Raw genomic sequence first — 23571 nt, forward strand, 5'->3', positions numbered from 1 at the left:
GGGCCTAACCAGGCTCTGGACATGGCGTCCCTACAGGCGGCGCTGCACAGCGCCACCACCGGGCCTTCCTCGTCCGGGAGCAACTCCGACTAGTATCTTGACACGGGTGCCATAGCACACATGTCGGGGAACCCCGGTAACCACTCCGCCCTGTGTCCATCTTTCACTTCTGCTTCTATCATCATTGGCAACGATGACCATCTGCCGATCACGCATGTTGGCACCGGGTCTATCATCACTGGCACATCACCTATTCTTCTTTGTAATGTTGTCGTCTCTCCCTCCCTTATCAAAAATCTTCTTTCTGTTCGACAACTTTCCGTGACAATCCAATCACCAGTGAATTTGATGAGTTTGGCTTTTCTGGTAAGGACCGCCACACCGGATGGTGATTCTGCGCTCTGACTCCACCGGCAACCTGTACTCCGTTGCTGGTGGCTCTCCGACGCGTCAGGTTCGGCACTTCGCTGGCAGTGCCTCCGTCGGTCTTTGGCATGAACGCCTCGGGCATTCGCATGATGGATCGCTCCGGCACCTTGTGTTCGACTGCTCCAAGTCAGCGCCACACTCTTGCCATGCGTGTCACCTTGGCAAACACCCGTGACTGCCTTTATCCTCCTCCACCACTAGTAGCTCCTTTCCATTTTAGTTGCTGCATTTGGACGTTTGGACATCTCCTATTGTAAGCATTTCTGGCTACGAGTTTTATCTTGTAATCCTTGACAATTATACCCATTATGTATGGACGTTCCCATTGTATCGCAAATCTGACGTCTGCCCCATTCTCGTCGAGCTCTATGCTTACACCCGTACCCAGTTTCAATTACCTATCCTTGCCATGCAAACTGACAATGGCCGGGAGTTTGAAAATGTTGTTGTCCGTGCTCTACTCACCTCCCATTGCTCAGTGCTTCGCCTCTCAAGCCCATACACCAGCCAGCAAAATGGCAAGGCTAAGCGCACCTTGCGTACACTCAATGACAGCCTGTGCTCCCTCCTCTTCCATGCCTCCATGCCCCCGCGCTTTTGGGCTGAACCTTTAACACGGCCACGTTCTTGATGAACCGCTGGCCATGTCGAGCTAGCTCTCCCCGCACACCACATGAGCTGCTACTTGGGACCACACCGGACTACACCTTGTTGCATGTGTTCGTCTGCCTCTGCTACACCAACATCTCCGCCACGGCTTGCCATAAACTCGAACCTCGCTCTGTCACCTGCGTGTTCCTCGGCTAGTCTACCGACCACCACGGCTACTGTTGTTTCGATCCCACAACCCAGCGCGTTCGCACCTCCCGTCATGTCCGCTTCGATGAGGAAACTTTTCCCTTTGCAGCCGTCCCATCATCTAACCCTGCACCGGTCAACTACTGCTTGCCGCCCATTTTGCAGGTTGCTCGCGACTCGGCTGGCATAGTTGCCGCTGCTCCTCCGCGATCAGCCGCACCAGTTGGCGTCACCGTGACTCCCGCGCCCGCGAATGCCGCCCGTTCGAACTCCATCGTTCAATCTTCATCAAGCGGACCGGGGGCCTCGCCATCGTTCGCGGGTTCCCCTGCTTCAAGCTCTGCTATTCGATCTTCATCAAGCGGCCAGGGGGCCTCGCCTTCTTTCGCGCGCTCCCCTGCTTCAACCTCCACCTGTCACCAGCTGCACGCGCGCCTCTGGTTTAAACGAGGCCACCAGCTCGCAATCGGACGAGGTGCCTGGCTCTTCTGGAGCCGTTGCGCCACCCGTCACCGCCCCGCGCGTCATGGTGACCCGCGCATGCACCAGCATCTTCCGCCCCAACCCCCGGTACGCCAACGATTACGCCTGCCTCGCCACCACTCCCGCGGACGTGTCGCCGGTCCCTCGCTCCGTCCGCACTGTGGTGCGCGACCCCAACTGGCTCGCCGCTGTGCGCGAGGAATTCACGGCACTCGTTGGCAAGCACACCTAGGAGTTGGTCCCCCGGCCGCCGCGGGCCAATGTCATCATCGGAAAATGGATTTTCTGGCACAAGACCCGTGCGGATGGATCGCTTGAGCGTTACAAGGCTAGGTGGGTGGTCCGGGGCTTCAACCAGCATGCTGGGATTGACTATGGCGAGACGTTCTCCCCCATGGTCAAGCCGGCCACGATCCGGACGGTGCTCATGATCGCCGCATCACGTGTCTGGCCAGTACACCAAGAGGACGTGAAGAACACTTTTCTCCATGGCAACCTCTCCGAGTAGGTCTACTGTCTCCAGCCGGCGGGCTTCGTCGACGAGGCCAAGCTGGACCATGTCTACCGCCTATCCAAGTCCCTATACGGGCTCAAACAGGCGCCACGGGCTTGGTTTCAGCGCTTCGCCGGCTTCCTCGCGCGCATTGGCTTCACTGCTACCCGCTCCGACAACTCTCTATTCGTCTACTCCAATGGTGCTCCTATTGCCTACCTGCTGCTGTATGTGGATGATATCATCCTCACCGCTTCCACTCCAGCGCTCCTCTGCCATGTCGTGGACCAGCTAACCGACGAGTTCGCGATGAAGGACCTCGGGGCGCTGCACTTCTTCTTGGGCATCCGTGTCACCTACAAATCTACAGGCTTCTTCCTTTCGCAAGAGCAGTACGCGGACGATGTGCTGGAGAATGCTGGGATGGACAACTGCATTCTGTGCGCCGCACGGTCGACACCAAGGCCAAGCTGCCCGCGGCGGATGGCCCACGCGTCTCCGACGCCACCGCCTACCAAAGCATGGCTGGCGCACTCTAGTACCTGACGATCACCCGTCCCGAGCTCGCTTACGCTGTTCAACAGCTCTGCCTGCATATGCATGATTTGGGGGAGTGCCACCGCATGCTCCTCAAGCGCGTTCTCCGCTATGTTCGGGGCACCACCGCCCTGGGGCTCCACCTACGCGCCTCCCCCGCCCTCGACGTTCACACGTACCGATGAGGACATCAATACCATTGTTACACCCACAGCCCCTGCTGCTATACATACTAGACCAATTACTAGAGCTCGTGCACGCCAATTGAATTATCAGGTACTTTCGTTTCTTGGTAACGATTCTAATGTTCATGAGAATATGATGCTGGCTAAATTGGATACATTTGTCTTGCTTACAGATGAAGGGCCTAGCTTGGATAAGAAAGATGAACCTTGGAACAAGTTCAAGCGTGGAGATGATGGCAGGCGCAAGGGGATCTAGAACGGAGTTACAAGTGATGATTTCAGGACTTTGAAGCCACCATAAGGAGTGCATGAACCCTTGGACGAAATATAAAAGATGCCATTTCATAAATTATGTCCAGAGGCTATTTTAGGTGCTGCGTCACCTTATTATTGGGCCAGGCCCATGTATTTTCGAAATACTTAAGTATAGGCTGTTTTTAGAGTCCGTATGTGTGGGGAAACAAGAGTTAGGGTTGGTTTCGGACCCCTCCTCCAAGGGCCACGAAATCCCCCCCTCTTCCTCCATATATACAGCCCTTAGGGCGTCGTTTAGACTTTGGGTTTTGTTTATATTAAAAGTTCGCCATAGCTGCAACTTTGCGTACTTCATTTGTGTCCAGCAACCAGACCAAGATGATCGAAACATCGGGACACCTTTGCCTCTATCACGTACACCGACGCGGATTGGGCTGGCTGCCCCGACACCCGCCGCTCGACCTCCGGCTACTAGGCTTCTTTGGCTTGACGTCGTCGATGTTATTGCGAGTCGGTGTCTCGAAGTGGATTGAGGTTTGTTTGACGCTCGTTGCATGCGGCACGTCGAAGAGTGTTTGAAGACGGTGTACTTGAGCCGGAGAGGGTAAAGTCGGAATGGCGACTTGAACGGCTCCTTCTCGAGGTGGAAGAAGAGCGGTTGAGCAACAAAGCACGAATCTCGTCCATCCTTGCGTCATTCTCTTGCATGTGATCATCGAGCTTGTGGTCGAAGTAGTCCCTTGTACGTTGTTCAGAAAGTCGCACATCAGCAGCAAGGTTGTCGATGCGTTCACTCATAGCTTGTTTCTCTTGATGCAAAGCACGTTGTGCACCAAAGAGGTGACTCTTGGTGACGAAGGAGTTCATGTCGTCGTCTTGCTCCATGAAGAGTGGGTTGGTAGAAGTACTTGGCCTATTCATCATTCCAAGACAAATGTGAGTGGTAGAAAGAGAAGAACGAATACCAAATGTACCCTGACCGAAGTTGAAAGTTAATCGATGATCACTCCAATGTAGGACAAGGAAATAGCCCAATTGGTATGAATTCTCGTCGGTTTCTCACACCTACCCAAGTAAAAGCTTATGGTGGAGCTTGGTTAGGATGGTGGCACAATTTTTAATGTGAATGTAAGCAAGATTCAATAATGTTGGAGAAGATTCGCAAGATGCAATGTAACAAGTAGACCAAGCATATATGGTACACGGAAACACACGTGCAAAAAGATAAGTGGGGTTGTGCAACCAAGGGTGAGCCAAAATGTGGGATCCACAAAAATGCTCTTGTTGCACAACACTAGAGAGACGCTAGCATGATTGCATGATAGGAGGATACAAGAACTTGTGCACGACCTACTTAGCAAAAAATGCAACGAATTCTATCCCAAATATGTTTTATGCAAGGTGTTGCTATGATATGATCCAAGATGATCGAGTATGACAATCTTAATGTTGTATGATGCTATGGTTCTTGCTTAAAAGCTCTTTGCTTATCTTTCCTCTTTGCTTAAAAGCTTGGTTGGCTCTTTGATGTTTGAGCTCTTTTCTCATGCAATGCTTGACGAACCAAGATAGCAAATGAGTATGCGATGACAACTTTGTGACACAAGAGATGATAACAATGATGTATGTATGTATGCTATGGGAAGTATGATCACTAATGTGCACAAGTCTCGTTGCCGGCAATACTCAATGGCTAGTCTCGATGGGTAAGCAACGCAAAGGAGTAAGGCTATGGTGGCTATCAATGTAATGGCAAGAGTGATATGTCTAATAGCAAGATGAGGTTACCGGTCTTGCTTCCGGTTTGGTGTCGAAATGGTGGCACGAATACCAAGTCGTAGTCAAGTTGGTCGTTGTTGATGACGCGTCCGTGGAGAAAATGAGCGGCGGTGATGTCGATGTCGAACCGTACCTAGATAGCCGAAACACAAAAGGATACGGTATCGCAACTCAAATTCTCAAAACCTCAAAGTAGCAATTGGTGGAGTAGGTAGCAGGTAAGTGGTGGTGTGGGTTGGGATATTGGAAAGGTTTGCGGAAGTCGGTGGTGGTGTAGCGGATGATGTGGTGGATGCCTCAAACAACAATTTGAGAGAAATCAGTGTCAGAGCAGCGGTCGTCCGGAAATGGACGGATGTCCGGTCGCCGGACGTCCGGTAGGTTCGGAAATCCGCTAATTTCAGCTCGGTTTAGAGGTTCCGGTCGTCTGGTAAGGTCGGATGTCCGGTGCTTCCCGGGTCGCCGGATGTCCGGTAAGTTGCGGTCGTCCGGCGGGTCGGAGTCAAAATTGATATGATTTCGTGGATTTTGGATGGATTTCGAGGTGGAGATGGTGGGGGAAGGCTAGATCCACTGGCAACACAACAAATTCACGGATCAAACCAACAGAACATCATCAAAACTCACAAAACACAAGAAAATTTTTGGGGCTATTTTTGTGGAGATTTTCGGATTAGGACGAAAAACAACAAAATCAAGCTAGAAAATGAAGAGGGGGCTCCGAAATCGTGATCAACCTTGCTCTAGATACCAAGATGATGTAGGGTAGAGACCGTAATCGCCCGATCTTTCACGAAAGGAGCGGATCCCGGGGAAATCACGAAGAACAGGGGAAGAACGGAAGGAAAACACAAGAGGATGTCACTAAACCGACATGAATAAGTCACACATGGGCTAGATCCTCGAGTACATAGAACGATACACGAATCCACGGACAACTAGGGACGATACACGGTAACTGGTTCTTCTCCGCGAGGAGGTCTTGAATCCACAAGGGGATCTTCCCATAAAGGGGGCTTGAATCCGCTTGGGGGATATTCTCCGGTGGAGGCTCGAATCTCCAAGGAGAAGGTAACCAAGTGGATCAGCAAAACTCTCTCACAAATATGAGCTAAACATTTGCTAACCCTAGAAAAGAGGTGGGAGAGGTCTATTTATAGTCTAAGTGCAAATGGGGGCAAAAGTAGGGGTACATGGGCCTCGGGCCCGAATCTAGACGCAGCCAAGTACCGGACGTCCGCTGGGGACCGGTTGTCCGGTGTCTCATGAGCGTCCGGTCGTCCGGTCTCCTCCGGACGTCCGCTGGATCCGTTCTGTGATGGGGCTGTCGGACGTCCGGAAGCTCCGGACTTCTGCTGATGTTGGCTCGGGTGCGGTCGCGCCGGTCGTCCGGTCAGGGCCGGACATCTGCTCATTGGCCTCAGGTGCAGGGGCACCGGTCATCCAGTCTGGACCAGACGTCCGCTCACTGGGGCTCGGCTGATGCTTCAGGCGCCGGACGTCCAGTCCCGGCCGGAGGTCTGGTGGCTGGGACTTTTCCTTCAGCCCTCCTTCTTCTCCGTCTTCTCGTCCATCTTCCTCTTCTTCTTGTCCTTGCTCCTTAGCTTCTCCATGGTACCTGAGTATGCACAGAGTGTCCATATGAGGTAGTAGCCATGCTTCATGTGCATCGAAGTGGAATTGTGAGAGGAGAGATGTCACCTCGGTTTCAAGAGCTCTTGCACGTGATCGAGTCATGGGTCCACTAGGCACTTGATGAGACAATGGTAGGTCCATGGGGATGACCTTGGGATGCTCCGCATCATCTTATCTCAGATTTCACGGCCTCAAGCCATTTCGTGGAATCTGGGCTCATCATCGCTTCCTCATAGTTCGTAGGCTTGTCATGGTCAAGTAACATGACCTCTAGAACAGGATTACCGTACTACTCTGGTGCGGATCTCACTCTGGTTTACCTATGAGGTTCGATACTAACTTGATCTGAAGTTACATGATCATCATCATTAGCTTCCTCACTAATTGGTGTAGTAGCCACAGGAACAGATTTCTATGATGAACTATTTTCCAACAAGGGAGCATGTATAGTAACCTCATCAAGTTCTTCTTTCCTCCCACTCACTTCTTTTGAGAGAAAGTCCTTCTCTAGAAAGGATCCATTCTTAGCAATGAATAACTTGCCTTCCGATCTGTGATAGAAGGTGTACCCAACATTTTCTTTTGGGTATCCTATGAAGACGCACTTCTCCGATTTGGGTTTGAGCTTATCAGGTTAAAACTTTTTCACATAAGCATCGCAACCTCAAACTTTAAGAAACGACAGCTCAGGTTTCTTGCCAAACCATAGTTCATACGGTGTCGTCTCAATGGATTTAGATGTTTCCCTATTTAACGTGAATGTAGCTGTCTCTAATGCATAACCCCAAAACGATAGTGGTAAATCGGTAAGAGACATCATAGATCGCACCATATCTAATAAAGTGTGGTTACGATGTTCGGACAAACCATTACACTATGGTGTTCCAGGTGGCGTGAGTAGTGAAACTATTTCACATTGTTTTAACTGAAGGCCAAACTTGAAACTCAAATATTTTAATTCTGCGATCATATCGTAGAAACTTTTTATTTTTGTTACGATGATTCTCCACTTCACTCTGAAATTCTTTGAACTTTTCAAAACGTTTCAGACTTGTCTTTCATCAAGTAGATCTACTCTGATGCGGAGCATCCTACGATCATCCCCATGTACACTCAAGAATACACCATTGGACACAAGGTGAACCCGTTCCTAAATGCTTCCCCTTCCCACTCATACGAGACATGGTTGCTACCTAATGTAAAGACACTACTTGTGCTCAGGAACCGAGGAGACAACCATGGAGATGCTTGAAGCATAGGACAAGTTCACACGGAAGCGGATCGAGAAGTGCCTCAAGTGGAGTCGCCGCAGAGCTACAGTGGCTGGACATCCGGCAAGAGCCCGGACATCCGGCGCCACCAACCAGAAGAAGACCAGAGAGAGGCAGATGCTAGGTGACTCTCAGCGGCCGGACATCCGGCCGACCCCCGGACATCCGGCGCCCCGCAATGGACCGGACATCCGGCGCCTGCCCGGAAATCCAGCGCCCCCTATCCAGAGAGCGCCGAGGCCGACCTCGCCAGCCCGGACATCCGGCCCGTGCCCGGACATCCGACCACCCGCGAATGGCCGGACATCCGGCCCCCAGTCCGAAAATCCGGCGCCTATCTGCGCACAGTGAACGGGCCAAGGGCCAATGTATCCCTCCTTCCCACTTACCCCTTCGTGGCTTAGACTATATATACTCCCCCACCTCCTTCTAGTTAGGCTTATCATTGATTTAGCTCATTTTAGAGATAGAGCATTGCTCATCCATATTGGATCTACTCCACAAGAGACACCGCGGCCTCTACGGAGAAGATCCTTTTGGATTCAAGACCTTCTTGCGGAGAAGATCATCAAGACCCCCTCTTGGGCGGCCCCATCAAGACCTCCTCACGGAGAAGACCGTTACCTCTTGTATCGTCCGTTGTTGACTTTGGATCTTGTATCTCCCTTTGTGTTCATGGATCTAGCGCATGTGTGATCATTCTTGTTGGTTTGAGTGTTCTCTTGTGTTCCCCTCGTGATTTTCCCCTCGTTTCCCTCCTTGTGTTCTTCGTGTTCTTCCGCTCCTTTCGTGAAAGATCGGCCACTAGGGTTCCACCCTACATCATCTTGGTATTATGAGCCACGTTGATCACGATTTTGGAGCCTCCCCTCAATGTTTTCTAGCCTAATTTTGTTGTGTTCTTCCCCGAATTCGAAAATCCCCACCAAAAATAGCCCAAATTTTTTGTGATTTGTTGGTTTGACGAAGTTCTATTGATTTTGATCCATGGATTTGCTTGGTTTCGAGTGGATCTAGCATATCCCCAATTTTCCCCACTTTCCATCCACGAAATCCATCAAATTTTGTCCTTGGAATCATCAATTTCCGCCCCCATTTCGAAAATTTCCGCCCCAAACGAGATCTGGAATCGTCGGGCCGGACATCCGGGCCAAAGGCCGGACATTCGGGCCATCGGGCCGGACATCTGGGCCCCAAGCTGGACATCCGGCTCCTGCAGCACCAAATCTGCTCAGTTTTGGAGATCAGGTCCCGGATTTCCGGCCCCGAGCCCGGATCTCAGCCATCCCCGTTTCACCGTTTTGTCCATAACTAATTCATCCGGAGTCCGATTTTCACGTTGTTTAGCTCGTTGAAAAGCTCTTGACATCCCCCTTCCAACAAAAATACTACCATAGCCATTTGACTTCATCAAAATTTTGGAACTTTGGCATCTTTGCCTAGGGCTTCCACCACAACCTCCGCATAACCACCACCGACTTCCGCAACCTAACCAATTTTGTTCCTTATAGCATTTGTGGTTGTTTGAGTTGTGATTTGAGTCTCCAAAGGTGTCTAGGCTACTTAGGGACGATTGCTTCTTCATCGACCACCACCACCATAACTCCCACATAGGCTTGCCCACCATATACTTCCACCACCCCAACTTAACCCAATTTTGTTAGTGTTGTGAGTTGTGTCTCCTAAGGTGTTTCCACCACCCCAACTCCGACAGTGTATAGTACACCACCTTGCCCTCCTTTTCCGCATTGCGTACTCCGCAACCCATCATTGCCATTCCGCAATTCCATTGAGCTCCCGCTTCCACCATTTTAACATTTGACGTTTGAGATTTTGAGTTCGCGGTTTTTCTATTTCCTAAGGTGTTTCGGGTACTTAGGGATGAGTCTCCATCATCTTGGTATCTCCATCCAGATCACCGCCACTCATCATCGACACGGACGGTAACCTCCATATCATCTTGGTATCGTGGTATCCCTCCATTGTACATTCCCTTGCCATTGCATTGATAACCCCTAGCCCATTTTACATCACTTGCCTATCGAGACTAGCCATTTGAGTATTGCCGGCAACGTTACTTGTGCACATTAGTGATCTACACCATACATTTCATACATACCATATCATATTGGTATCATACCATCTCGTGTGCCCCAAGTTTGTTCCCGCATATACACAATCACTATCTTGGTTTGTCCATTTCGCAAAGCGGCCATATTCAAAGAAAAGAATAAGCTTTTAAGCAAAAGAAAAAGAGTGAACAAAGAGCTTGTAAGCAAGTGCCATAGCATCATACCACATTGCATAAGCTTGTCATATCCGATCATCTTGGATCATACCACCGGAACATCATATACATAGCATACTTGGGATAGAAGTCGTTGCATTTTTGTCTCCTATAGGTTGTGCACAAGTGTCGTATCCGCCTATTGAGCAATCGTGCTAGCATCTCTCTAGAGTTCTGCAACAAGAAAATTTTCCATGGATTCCACATTTTGAGCTCATTTCTTGGTTGCACGAGCCCATTTATCTATACGTGTGTGTGTTTCCGTGTGCCACATATTGCTATTGGTCTACTTGTTACACTTGCGAATTTAATCTCTTTCAACATTATTGACTCTTGCTAACATTTTACATCAAATTTTTGTGCCACTATCCTCACCGAGCTCCACCATATGCCTTATTTGTGTAGGTGTGAGAAACCAACAAGAATTGGTACCAATTGTGCTATTTCCTTGTCCACATTGGAGTGATCATTGATCCACTTACAACTTCGGTCAAGGTACATTTCGTATTCGTTCTTCTCTTTCTACCACTCATATTTTTCTCTTGGAGTGATGGATAGGCAAGGCATTTCATCTCTGGTCTTCCACAACAACGACGGCGTGAAAAACTACATCACCAAAGCGTCAATCTTTGATCTACAACGACAAATGCAAGGCGCACAATCAAGATTGCGAGAGCGCATCGAGAACCTCTCTGTCGATATTCGTCACTCTGAAGCAAGGAACAGGGACTACATCGACAACAAGCTTTCCGCACAAAAGAAGGAGCAAGATGCAAGGATGGAGGAGATTCGGGCCTTGATCAAGTCTACTTCGCCTTTGTCATCTTCAAGGTAGCGGCGAGCACATCGATCCTCTTCGGAGTGCCCAAGTGATACAAGCGCAAGTCGTCCACATCCACATCTCCATGGAAACCACCATCACATTCGTGATCAACCTCGTCATGAAGGGCAAGTCACCTCTAAGCAACATGTGCACAACAATGACGAACGACATCTACTACGAGCTCAAGCACGACAACGACACCATCATCATGATGATGCTCCACAAGCGCCTACCTACAAGTCCCAACAAGCCCTACTTCACGCCAAGTCCAAACTTCATGAGCACAAGAGAAGACCGCGAGACGAGCACCACCAAGACAGAGCTATGGCTACAACAACCACTTCGGCATCTTCTGATAGAGGCGAGGGTCCCGATCTTTCGATGAGATGATAACTATCGATTTGGTGGACACAACTTTGACGATCCGACTACAAACGTGCACGACGTTGCGCCTTAGCAATCGCTAAACCAATCTCCTGAGGTTACTGACGATGCTGGAAGCACGATCAGCCTGACCACGAAGGTCTATTCCTGCAAGAAATCGAAGAACGAGAAAGAATACGATAAAGAAATCTGAATATTGCGAATATATATGAAGTATTGATAATGGTGGGGATCCGGAAGCGGTCTTGGTCTGGTCGTTGGACACAAACGAAGTACACGAAGTTGCAATGGCTAACTTTTAACTAAACAAATCCCTAGCAAAAAGCTACTAGATGGATCTACTTATATATGAGTAAGGGGTGGTGGCCAAGGAGGTGGGAGGACGTCCCAAGGCAGCCTAAAACTAACCCTAGGTCGTACAAGGCTCATGGGCCCAAGTGGAGGTGGTGCAACACCTTTGGGCTTGTAGTTTGACTATAACTCAACGTCAGATTGTGCTGCAACGTCAGATTGTTTCATCTATAACTCAACACTCTAGACGAATTTTAAGGTGAATCCAATTGGGTTGGAAAGAGCACGAAATCTAGTTTCCAACAAAAAAAATCACCCAATTCGGAGTCCGTATGAAAAAGTTGTTGGCATTTTGAGTCAGGTATGTCTGTGTAGTACGAATCTGACTGCAGAACGTGAGAGACTTGGACTCTATCTTCTCTTGGCCCAAAAGTGATGTGAGAGGACTTTTTGAACAGAACTTAAACTTCTCCTTCTCCCTTATCTTCATATGTGGATTGAACAAATGTCCCATACACCTGCAATTACACAAAACACAAAAGTGTGTGAAGTATTTTTGTTCTGGATAACATAAATAGATTATTGAATAGTTTGCATTAGAAATCACCTGACAAATATGCATGTATGTAATATTTTTGGTCGTATCCAAGGTAGTCATGTCCTCATCATCCTCCCCTTTTTGAAAACAAAGCCGTCCTCGGCGTTGCTTAATCTGAAATGTGGCTAACAAAAGAGACAAGGTGTACATGTTGTATATGTATATGTCATCCATTTTAACTTCCCTTGATTTTTGCACATATGACACATGTATACATGAGTAACTTTCATAGTTCATAAAATCTAAAGCCAAAAAATTATCACAAGAAGTAGAAGGCATGAAAATATTGCAACTCAGTTTGCACATATAAGTGAAGCTCTTATTCATTTCAAAAGATTGACAATGTTCATCATTAAACCATCCCAACTTTTGTGAATAAACCTTACTTGCATCAAATTTACATGCTACAACATGCTTAAATAAGCAAACATGCAATAAGTCATTGGACACAGAATCATCACCAAGATTGGAGGTCATATCAAAATGATTAAACATTGGTTCTTTTGCATCAACAGTTAATTCAATGGGTGCACTCAAAATTGTTGATATTTCAGTTGTTTGATCACATGACGCATTCATGACAGTAACAAGATTCTCTAAAATAGGTGGTGTGCTCAAATCAACAGGTAACTCAATACATGACGCATTCAAGTTAACTAGGCATGCATCATTCTAATGTGAAGTTATATCATCAATACCTTTACTGTTACCTTGTTGCAAAGATGTAGCTGATGTAGGTACGGACGTTGACAATGTACCATACCCTTAAGATGATGTCACGCTCATAATCCGAGGTGCAACGGTGGAGGAACCAATCGGCGGTGGTGAGCATGAACTGGAATAGTAGTTGTTGTAGTCACCTAATGCATCCTCCTGTATCTGTCTCTCAAAGGTACAAGCACGGACATACATACCAGTAATGCAACGAGGAATATACTGAAATCTTGCCTGAATATCATGGTTCAAACCACGAAAGAATCTATTCATTGTATCATTCTCAGATTCTTGTATGTCACAATGATGCATATAAGATTTGAACTCTTGGTAGTAAGCATGAACAGTGTTGTTGCCTTGTTTAAATTGTTCAAATTTGCGAAGCAATTCACGACGATAGTAAGGACGGAAAAATTGTTGTCTCATTATAGCTTTCAAAACTTTCCAAGTTGTGGGTTGGTTATCAATGTTTCTCTTACAATGTACACTCCACCAAACAGAAGCAAAACCAGTAAATGCTCTAGTGGCTACTCGCACTCGCTCAAGTTCAGAAAAGTCATGGTGACTAAAAACTTGTTCTACTTCCAGCTCCCAAGCTAGATAAGTAGTAGGATTAAATCTACCCTCAAATGACGGTGAAAAGATAACCTGACCATGTGCTTGTGTGTGTTGTCCCAACTCTCGTGATGGTGAAGATGTGTCCGTCGTCCAAGAACTTCTATCTGCGGAACCTATCATGATTAGTAGAAACAAGAAACAAAATTCAAGAATAATGTTCCTATCAACTACTAGGGTGTGGTGGTAAAGCGCTCACATTAAAGCAAATATCAATATATTACAAGTTCTTACCAAGCAGCAGGTGGTGACATGCAACCAGCGGTGTAAAATAACTCTGAAGATTGTGTAAAGTGATTGCCAGGAGAACGTACGTATACACGGTGTAGAAATATGTGGAGCTGGGTTGGCTATATATGGTATCAAAAGATTAGCAATAATCAATTCAGAGATGCAATGTTGAATAAACGCTCAACAACGGTACTGTGCTGGTCCTAGGCTAGACCGAACTAGAGACGCGAGCCTAGAACACTAATGAGGTCACGTCGTAGCACAACTAGCATCAATAAAGGATACTAAGTAGCTCTGGACAGCAAGATATGTGAAGATCACAATGGCAGTAAAGATAATGATGTGAAACAACAGCCAAGCAGGATATATCAACAACTTTGTCTCCAGCTTTCCTCTGAAAAAGTTTGTGCCGATTTTTTGATAATTTTTTTTCAAGAATGGTATTGACTCAAGCTTTCAAACACAAAAGGAATCACTCAATTCCGAGTTGATATGAGGAGTCAAAAAATTCAAAAACTGGCCTGAAAAACTGGAATAAGCTGTGTTCATGAACTTCGGAGGGAAAAAGACCTATTTAGAAGCCGATTTTGAGGTGCCAAAAATTGAAAAAGATTCTTCAACTATTTAGATGCGTCTTGTCGCTAGCTTTCGTTTGAGTACTCGCGGAGCCAAAACGGACTTCGTATGAGGAACTTATGCATGTTTTACTGAACAGTGCACAAAACAGATTCCAATCCAAATTCAACTACGAGATTGAGTCTAAAAAGATCTGAATTTAATTTTTTTTCTTCTCTCTTTTTTTTCCTCACACTTTTTTTTCTTTCTCTCCTTTTTTTTCTCTTTTTTTCTCCCTCTTTCCAAAACAAACTAGATAAGATGCAGATTGGATCAAGCGAAGATGTGAATGATCTCAACTATTATTATGACAATGAACGGTGGGTAGCACGTGGTGGAAATTGATGGATGGGTGGTGGACAGCGGAAGAGATAATGATGGAGTGGAGGCGTGACTAATGTGAATAGAACTCGAAACTCTAAACGAACTAGACACTAAGACCGGCAACTCGACACGACGATGCAACCGATAATTCAACTATGCAAGCAATGAAAAGAAAATTGCAAAGGCTCAGACTGGCTTGGACCAAGGATGAATAGATCTAACTTTTTTTTGAGGCTTTTTCTTGGACAATAGGTAAGAAAATAAAACTAATCTAGGAAAACTGGAAATTCACACCGAGCAACCTAAAAACTGATACCACTTGATATGGGCGAGGGTCCCGATCTTTCGATGAGATGATAACTATCGATTTGGTGGACACAACTTTGACGATCCGACTACAAACGTGCACGACGTTGCGCCTTAGCAATCGCTAAACCAATCTCCTGAGGTTACTGACGATGCTGGAAGCACGATCAGCCTGACCACGAAGGTCTATTCCTGCAAGCAATCGAAGAACGAGCAAGAATATGATAAAGAAATCTGAATATTGCGAATATATATGAAGTATTGATAATGGTGGGGATCCGGAAGCGGTCTTGGTCTGGTCGTTGGACACAAACGAAGTACACGAAGTTGCAATGGCTAACTTTTAACTAAACAAATCCCTAGCAAAAAGCTACTAGATGGATCTACTTATATATGAGTAAGGGGTGGTGGCCAAGGAGGTGGGAGGACGTCCCAAGGCAGCCTAAAACTAACCCTAGGTCGTACAAGGCTCATGGGCCCAAGTGGAGGTGGTGCAACACCTTTGGGCTTGTAGTTTGACTCAGATTGTGCTGCAACGTCAGATTGTTTCATCTATAACTCAACGCTCCGGACGAATTTGAAGGTGAATCCAATTGGGTTGGAAAGAGCATGAAATCTAGTTTCCAACAAAAAAAGAATCACCCAATTCGGAGTCCGTATGAAAAAGGTGTTGGCATTTTGAGTCAGGTATGTCTGTGTAGTCCGAATCTGAATGCAGAACGTGAGAGACTTGGACTCTATCTTCTCTTGGCCCAAAACTGATGTGAGAGGACTTTTTGAACAGAACTTAAACTTCTCCTTCTCCCTTATCTTCATATGTCGATTGTACAAATGTCCCATACACCTGCAATTACACAAAACACAAAAGTGTGTGAAGTATTTTTATTCTGGATAACATAAATAGATTATTGAATAGTTTGCATTAGAAATCACCTGACAAATATGCATGTATGTAATATTTTTGGTCGTATCCAAGGTAGTCATGTCCTCATCATCCTCCCCTTTTTGAAAACAAAGCCATCCTCGGCGTTGCTTAATCTGAAATGTGGCTAACAAAAGAGACAAGGTGTACATGTTGTATATGTATATGTCATCCATTTTAACTTCCCTTGATTTTTGCACATATGACACATGTATACATGAGTAACTTTCATAGTTCATAAAATCTAAAGCCAAAAAATTATCACAAGAAGTAGAAGGCATGAAAATATTGCAACTCAGTTTGCACATATAAGTGAAGCTCTTATTCATTTCAAAAGATTGACAATGTTCATCATTAAACCATCCCAACTTTTGTGAATAAACCTTACTTGCATCAAATTTACATGCTACAACATGCTTAAATAAGCAAACATGCAATAAGTCATTGGACACAGAATCATCACCAACATTGGAGGTCATATCAAAATGATTAAACATTGGTTCTTTTGCATCAATAGTTAATTCAATGGGTGCACTCAAAATTGTTGATATTTCAGTTGTTTGATCACAAAACACAAAAGTGTGTGAAGTATATTTGTTCTGGATAACATAAATAGATTATTGAATAGTTTGCATTAGAAATCACCTGACAAATATGCATGTATGCAATATTTTTGGTCGTATCCAAGGTAGTCATGTCCTCATCATCTTCGCCAAGTGTTATCAAGGCATCTTCGCCTTTGGACGTACGGCATCTTTGCCTACTTCCCGTGAGTTCACCTACATCCATGTCATCAAATACAAGGCGACCACCTACGAGCGAGGGCGACACTTCCATCTTTGAAAACCCTCAAGGAAAATGGCCGAGCATGGGAAATTCTCTTCGTTCATAGAGACGAGCTACGAGGTGCCACATCATATGGGCCTCCAACAACAAGACGGTGACAAGAAGGTCGAGCTAGGGTCATCCCCTTCGACCACGGCGATGAGCATGAACCTCTTCAACCACTTGAAGACGACACCCATATTGGACTCATACTCCGAGTCAAGCTAAGAGACCGCAAATGAGACCTTATCTTTGGCTTGGAGGAGAGTGATGATGTGACATCTTCGGCCTTCATCCACGGCTACGACTACGACATGATTGAGCATGGAGACATTTGCACCAACATCTCTCCGGCACCCACATATAAAGAGATGCCCCAATTCCCATGTGAGGAGAGCCACCCCACCATGAGTGACATGAGTGACTCAACCATACATGACATTGAGAGCATTTCCTATGAGAGGATGAGTGTGACCACCACTAGCCCCACACTTGAGAGCATGCCACACATCCTATGTGAGGTTGAGAGCCATTTGAGTGACTCCACCAACCATATGAGTGAGAGCATCCAAGAGGGAGTGAGTGAGCCACCACACTTAGTGAGTGAGGTAGTTGACACAGCATGTGAGGCCACTATGATTTCTAACGACCTAACCTCTACTCCGAGTGTGTTTTCTTCCTTGCTGCTAGGTCTCCTGATGCGGAGCATCCCACGACCATCCCCATGAATGCCACCTCAACTATCCAAGCTCCAAGTGGACCAATGACAACGGCTAGGGCACGTGCTATTCAATCCGAGGTGAAATCACTCCTACTTGAGTTTTCCCCCTCTTCAAGTGAGACATGGATACTGCCTAAGTCTGAGATACTATGTGTCATCAGGTACAACGCTCAAGACTCGGAGCCGAGGACTGTAGAAGAAGAGACGGGCGTCAACACTCTAGACAGCCCGGAACTTCTGGCCAGAGCCCGGAGCTTCCGGCACCAGGACCTTCCGGCCGTCCCGGAGCTTCCGGCCGCCGATGACTTCGACCAACCCAGGCGTGCCAACTCTCGGGTTAGCCCGGACCCCGTCCCGGATCTTCCGGTGCCCGGAACCTCCGGCCTGCCCTGATAGAGGCAAAGGTGTCCCGATGTTTCGATGAGAAGGTGACTATCGTTTTCTGTGGGAGTCAACCTTGACGATCCGACTACGAATGTGCGAGACATCGCGCCTTAGCAATCGCTAAACCAACTTCCGAGGGTTATTGACCACGCCGGAGCACGATCAACCTAACCACGAGGGCCTGTTTCCTGCGAGCAAACGAAGAACAAGCAAGAAACTAAGATTGCAATCTGGATATTACGAGTATAAGAGGAAAGCCTTATTAATGAAGGTGGGGTTCTGTGACGTCTTGGTCTGGTCGTTAGACACAAACGAAGTACGCGAAGTTGCAGCTATGGCGAACTTTTAATCTAAACAAAACCCAAAGTCTAAACGATGCCCTAAGGGCTGTATATATGGAGGAGAGAGGGGGAATTTCGTGGCCCTTGGTGCAGGGGTCCGAAACCAACCCTAACTCTTGTTTCCCCACACATACGGACTCTAAAAACAGCCTATACTTAAGTACTTCGAAAATACATGGGCCTGGCCCAATAATAAGGTGACGCAACACCTAAAATAGCCTCTGGACGAAATTTATGAAGTGGCATCTTGTATATTTCGTCCCATGCTTCATGCACTCATTGTGGTGGCTTCAGAGTCCTGGAATCATCACTTGTAACTCCGTTCTTGTTCCCCTTGCGCATGCCATCATCTCCATGCTTGAACTTGCTCCAAGGTTCATCTTTCTTGTCCAAGCTAGGCCCTTCATTTGTAAGCAAAACAAATGTATCCAATTTAGGCAGCATCATATTCTCATGAACATTAGAATCGTTACCAAGAAACGGATGTACCTGATAATTCAATTGGCGTGCGCGAGCTCTAGTAATTGGTCCAGTATGTATAGCATAAGGGGCTGTGGGTATAACAATGGTATTGATGTCCTCATCATGCCCGGACCTTCCGGCCCCCGGATGCCGGCACATCTCCACCGTGCCAACTCTCTGGTTAGGCCGGACCCTCCCCGGAACCTCCGGTGCCCGGAACTTCCGGCCCTGCCTGCGCGCAGCCACTTGGGCCGAGGCCCGTGTACCCTTTCGTCACCTAGACTATATATACTCTATCCCGTAGGACTTTCTAGGGTTATAGTTGGTTTAGCTCATACTCAGAGATAGAGCTTCGCTCATCCATATCGGATCTACTCCTTGAGAGAGACCGCGGCCCCACTTCGGAGAAGATCCACCGTGGATTCAAGACCCCTTTACGGGAAGATCCCCTTGTGGATTCAAGACCTCCTCACGGGGAAGAACCGGCTACTCTTGTATCGTCCATAGTTGTCCGTGGATTCGTGTATCGTTCTATGTACCCGATGATCTAGCACATGTGTGACTTGTTCTTGTTATTTTGAGTGTTCCTCTTGTGTTTCCCCTTGTGTTTTCCCTCGTTTCCCTCCTCGTGTTCTTCATGTTCTTCGCGGGATCCGCTCCTTTCGTGAAAGATCGGGCCACCAGGGTTCTACCCTACATCATCTTGGTATCTAGAGCAAGGTTGATCACGATTTCAGAGCCTCCCCGTTGTGTTTCTAGCCTAATTTTGTTGTTTTTCGTCCTAATCCGAAAATCCCCACCAAAAACATCCCCAATTTTTTTTTGTGATTTGTTCGTGTGTTGCGATTTTGTTGATTTTGATCCGTGAATTTTGTGTGTGGCTTGTAGATCTATCCTCCCCACCCTTCTTTTCCTCCAATTTCTTTTTTCCCCTTCGGATTTGGGCTTTTTTCTCAAGTTTTTCCGCCCAAATCCACGATCCCGAAGTCTCTGTTCTTGGCAGAATCACGACCGCCGGAACTTCCAGTCCAGCCCAGACATTCCGGCCCCCGGACCTTCCGGCCTTCCCCGGAACCTCCGGACCCCGGACCCTCCATCTTACCCGGAACTTTCGGCTTCGACAGAACGTTCGCACTACTTCCACAACTCCACCCAAAATTCCACCAAATTTTGTTCCGGTGCTCACCATATACCATATATATTTCCGCATACCTCCACCACTTCCGCATAACCCACCATATTTTTGGACCGTTTCGCTCTCCGACACAATTGCTACTTTGAGGTTTGAGAATTTGAGTTGCGGTACCGTATCCTTTTGTGTTTCGGCTATCTAGGTACGGTTCGACATCGACATCACCGCTGCTCATCTTCTCCACGGACGCGTCATCCACAATGACCACCTCGACTACGACTTGGTATTCGTGCCACCATTTTGACACCATACCGGAAGCAAGACTGGTAACCTAATCTTGGTATTGGACATATCATTCTTGCCATTACATTGCGTTGCTTATCCATCGAGACTAGCCATTGAGTATTGCCGGCAACAAGACTTGTGCACATTAGTGATCATACTTCCCATAGCTTACATACATACATCATTGTTGCCTATATTGGTATCATCTCTTGTGTCACAAACTTGTCATCGCATACTCACTTGGTATCTTGGTTCGTCAAACATTGCATGAGAAAAGAGCTCAAACATCAAAGAGCCAACCAAGCTTTTAAGAAAAGAGGAAAGATACGCAAACAACTTTTAAGCAAGAACCATAGCATCATACAACATTAAGATTGTCATACTCGATCATCTTGGATCATATCATAGCAACACCTTGCATACAAAGTATTTGGGATAGAAGTCGTTGCATTTTTGCTAAGTAGGTTGTGCACAAGTTCTTGTATACGCCTATCGTGCAATCGTGCTAGCGTCTCTCTAGTGTTGTGCAACAAGAGCATTTTCGTGGATTCCACATTTTGGATCACCCCTGGTTGCACAACCCCACTTATCTTTTGGCGTGTGTGTTTCCGTGTACCTTATATGCTTGGTCTACTTGTTACATTGCATCTTGCGAATCTTCTCCAACATTATTGAAGATCACTTACAATTGCATCAAATTTTCTGCCACCATCTGAACCAAGCTCAACCAAAAGCTTTTACTTGTGTAGGTGTGAGAAACCAACAAGAACTCGTACCAATTTTGTGCTATTTCCTTGTCCTACATTGGAGTGATCCTCGATCCACTTTCAACTTCGGTCAAGGTACATTGGGTACTCGTTCCTCTCTTTCTACCACTCACATTTGTCTTGGAATGATGGATAGGCCAAGTACTTCTACCAACCCACTCTTCATGGAGCAAGACGATGACATGAACTCCTTCGTCACCAAGAGTCACCTCTTCCGTGCACAACGTGCTTTGCATCAAGAGCAACAAGCGATGAGTGAACACATCGACAACCTTGCCGCCGACTTGCGACTTTCCGAGCAACATACAAAGGACTACTTCGACCACAAGCTCGATGATCACAAGCAAGAGAATGACGCAAGGATGGACGAAACTCGTGTTTTGTTGCTCAACAGCTCGTCTTCCACTTCAAGAAGGAGCCGTTCAAGCCACCACTCCGACTGCACCCTCTCCGGCTCAAGTACACCGACATCGAACACTCTTCATCGAGCCATGCGCGCCAACCGTCAAGCAAGCCTCAATCCCCTGAGAGACACCGACTCTCAAGAGCGCCGACAACGTCAAACTCAAGAAGCCTTTGCGCTTGCACAAGAGCGACAACGTCACCGCCAACATCAAGAGGAAGAGCGAGCGCGTCTACACCAAAATGCCCAAGATGCCGAGACACAACGTCAAGCACAACAACTCCAGGACGCTCAAGCACTGGCGGCGCAACAAGCTCTATGCGATTCGAGTCGAGCCATTGCCGACCGAAGCCGACAAGCCCGTGAACAAGAAGAAGCACATCGCGAAGAAATTCAAGAACAAAGATTTCACGCTCGCGTGCATCGTCAAGTTACTCTTCAAGCTCGCGAAGATCCTCCACAAGCTCGCCAACACCATCAAGTTCATCGAGAGCATGAAGACAATGGAAATCCTCCACGACAAGAGCAACATGAGGATAAAAACCCTCCGCGTTAATGCGGAGCATCCCAAATCATCCCCATGGACCTACCATCGACTCATCAAGTGCCAACCGGACCCATGACTCGATCACATGCAAGAGTCCTTGAAACCGAGGTGACATCTCTCCTCTTACAATTCCACTTCGATGCACATGAAGCATGGCTACTACCTCATATGGATACTTTGTGCATACTCAGGTACAATGGAGAAGCTAAGGAGCAAGGACAAGAAGTAGAGGAAGATGGACGAGAAGACGAAGAAGAAGAAGGGCTGCCGGAAAAGTCCCAGCCACCGAACGACCGGCCGGGACCGGATGTCTGGGGCCTGAAGCATCAGCCAAGTCCCAGCCAGCGGACGTCCGGTCCAGACCGGACGACCGGTGCCTCGAGACCCGAAGCAAACGAGAGGATGTCCGGTCCAGACCGGATGACCGACGTAGCTGCACCCGAACCAAAGTCAGCGGAAGACCGACGCCTCCGGACGTCTGGCACCCCCATCACAGAACAGAACCAGCGGACGACCGGAGGTCACCGGACGTCCGGCAGCTCCTGAGACACCGGACGACCGGTCCCCAGTGGACGTCCGGTACCTGTCTGCGCACAGTGTTCGGGCCCGAGGCCCATGTACCCTTTCACTTCGCCCCCATTTGCACTTAGACTATAAATAGACCTCCCCCACCTCCTTTCTAGGGTTAGCATTGGTTTAGCTCATTTGAGAGATAGAGCTATGCTCATCCATATCAGATCTCCTCCGTGTGAGAGACTGCGGCCTCTTCGAAGAAGATCCCTTTGGATTCAAGCCCCCTTTCTAAGGGAAGATCCCCCCGTGGATTCAAGACCTCCTCACGGAGAAGACCGGATACCTATGTATCTTCCCTAGTTGATTGTGGATCGTGTATCTTCTCTTATGTATTTGAGGATCTAGCGCATGTGTGATCATTTCTTGTTGGTTGAGTGATTCTCTCGTGTTTCCCCTCGTGATTTCCCTCGTTTTCCCCTCGTGTTCCTCGTGTTCTTTGCGGGATCCGCTCCTTTCGTGAAAGATCGGGCGATTAGGGTTCTACCCTACATCATCTTGGTATCTAGAGCAAGGTTGATCACGATTTCGGAGCCCCCTCTTCGTTTTTCTAGCTTGATTTTGTTGTTTTTCGTCCTAATCTGAAAATCCCGACAAAAATAGCCCCAAAAATTTTTCTTGTGTTTTGTGAGTTTTGATGATGTTTTGTTGGTTTTGATCCGTGAATTTGTTGTGTTGCAAGTGTATCTAGCCTTCCCCCACCATCTCCACCTCGAAATCCCTCCCAAAATCCCCAAAATAACATCCCGGATCTGAAATTTCACGTTGACCCCGACCACCGGATGACCGTAACTTCACCGGACGTCCGACGACCCAGGTAGCACTGGATGTCCGACCTCACCGGACGACCGGCGACCGGACATTCGTCCATTTCTGGACAACCGCTACTCTGCAACTGATTTTGCTCAAATTTTGTTTCGGCTTCAACTACACCACCACCGACTTTCCGCAAACATTGCCATGATCCCAACCCACACCACGTCTTAACCGCTACCTACTCCGATGATTTTGGTTGCCTTTGGTCTTGAGAATATGAGTTGCGGTATCGTATCCTTTTGCGTTTCGGCTATCTAGGTACGGTTTGACATCGAGATCACCGCCGCTCATCTTCGCCACGGACGTGTCATCAACAACGACCACCTCGACTACGACTTGGTAT

Source organism: Triticum urartu, chromosome 1A (assembly GCF_056163025.1).
Source record: "Triticum urartu cultivar PI428250 chromosome 1A, HENAU_Tu73, whole genome shotgun sequence".
In the NCBI taxonomy this organism is placed as follows: domain Eukaryota; kingdom Viridiplantae; phylum Streptophyta; class Magnoliopsida; order Poales; family Poaceae; genus Triticum; species Triticum urartu.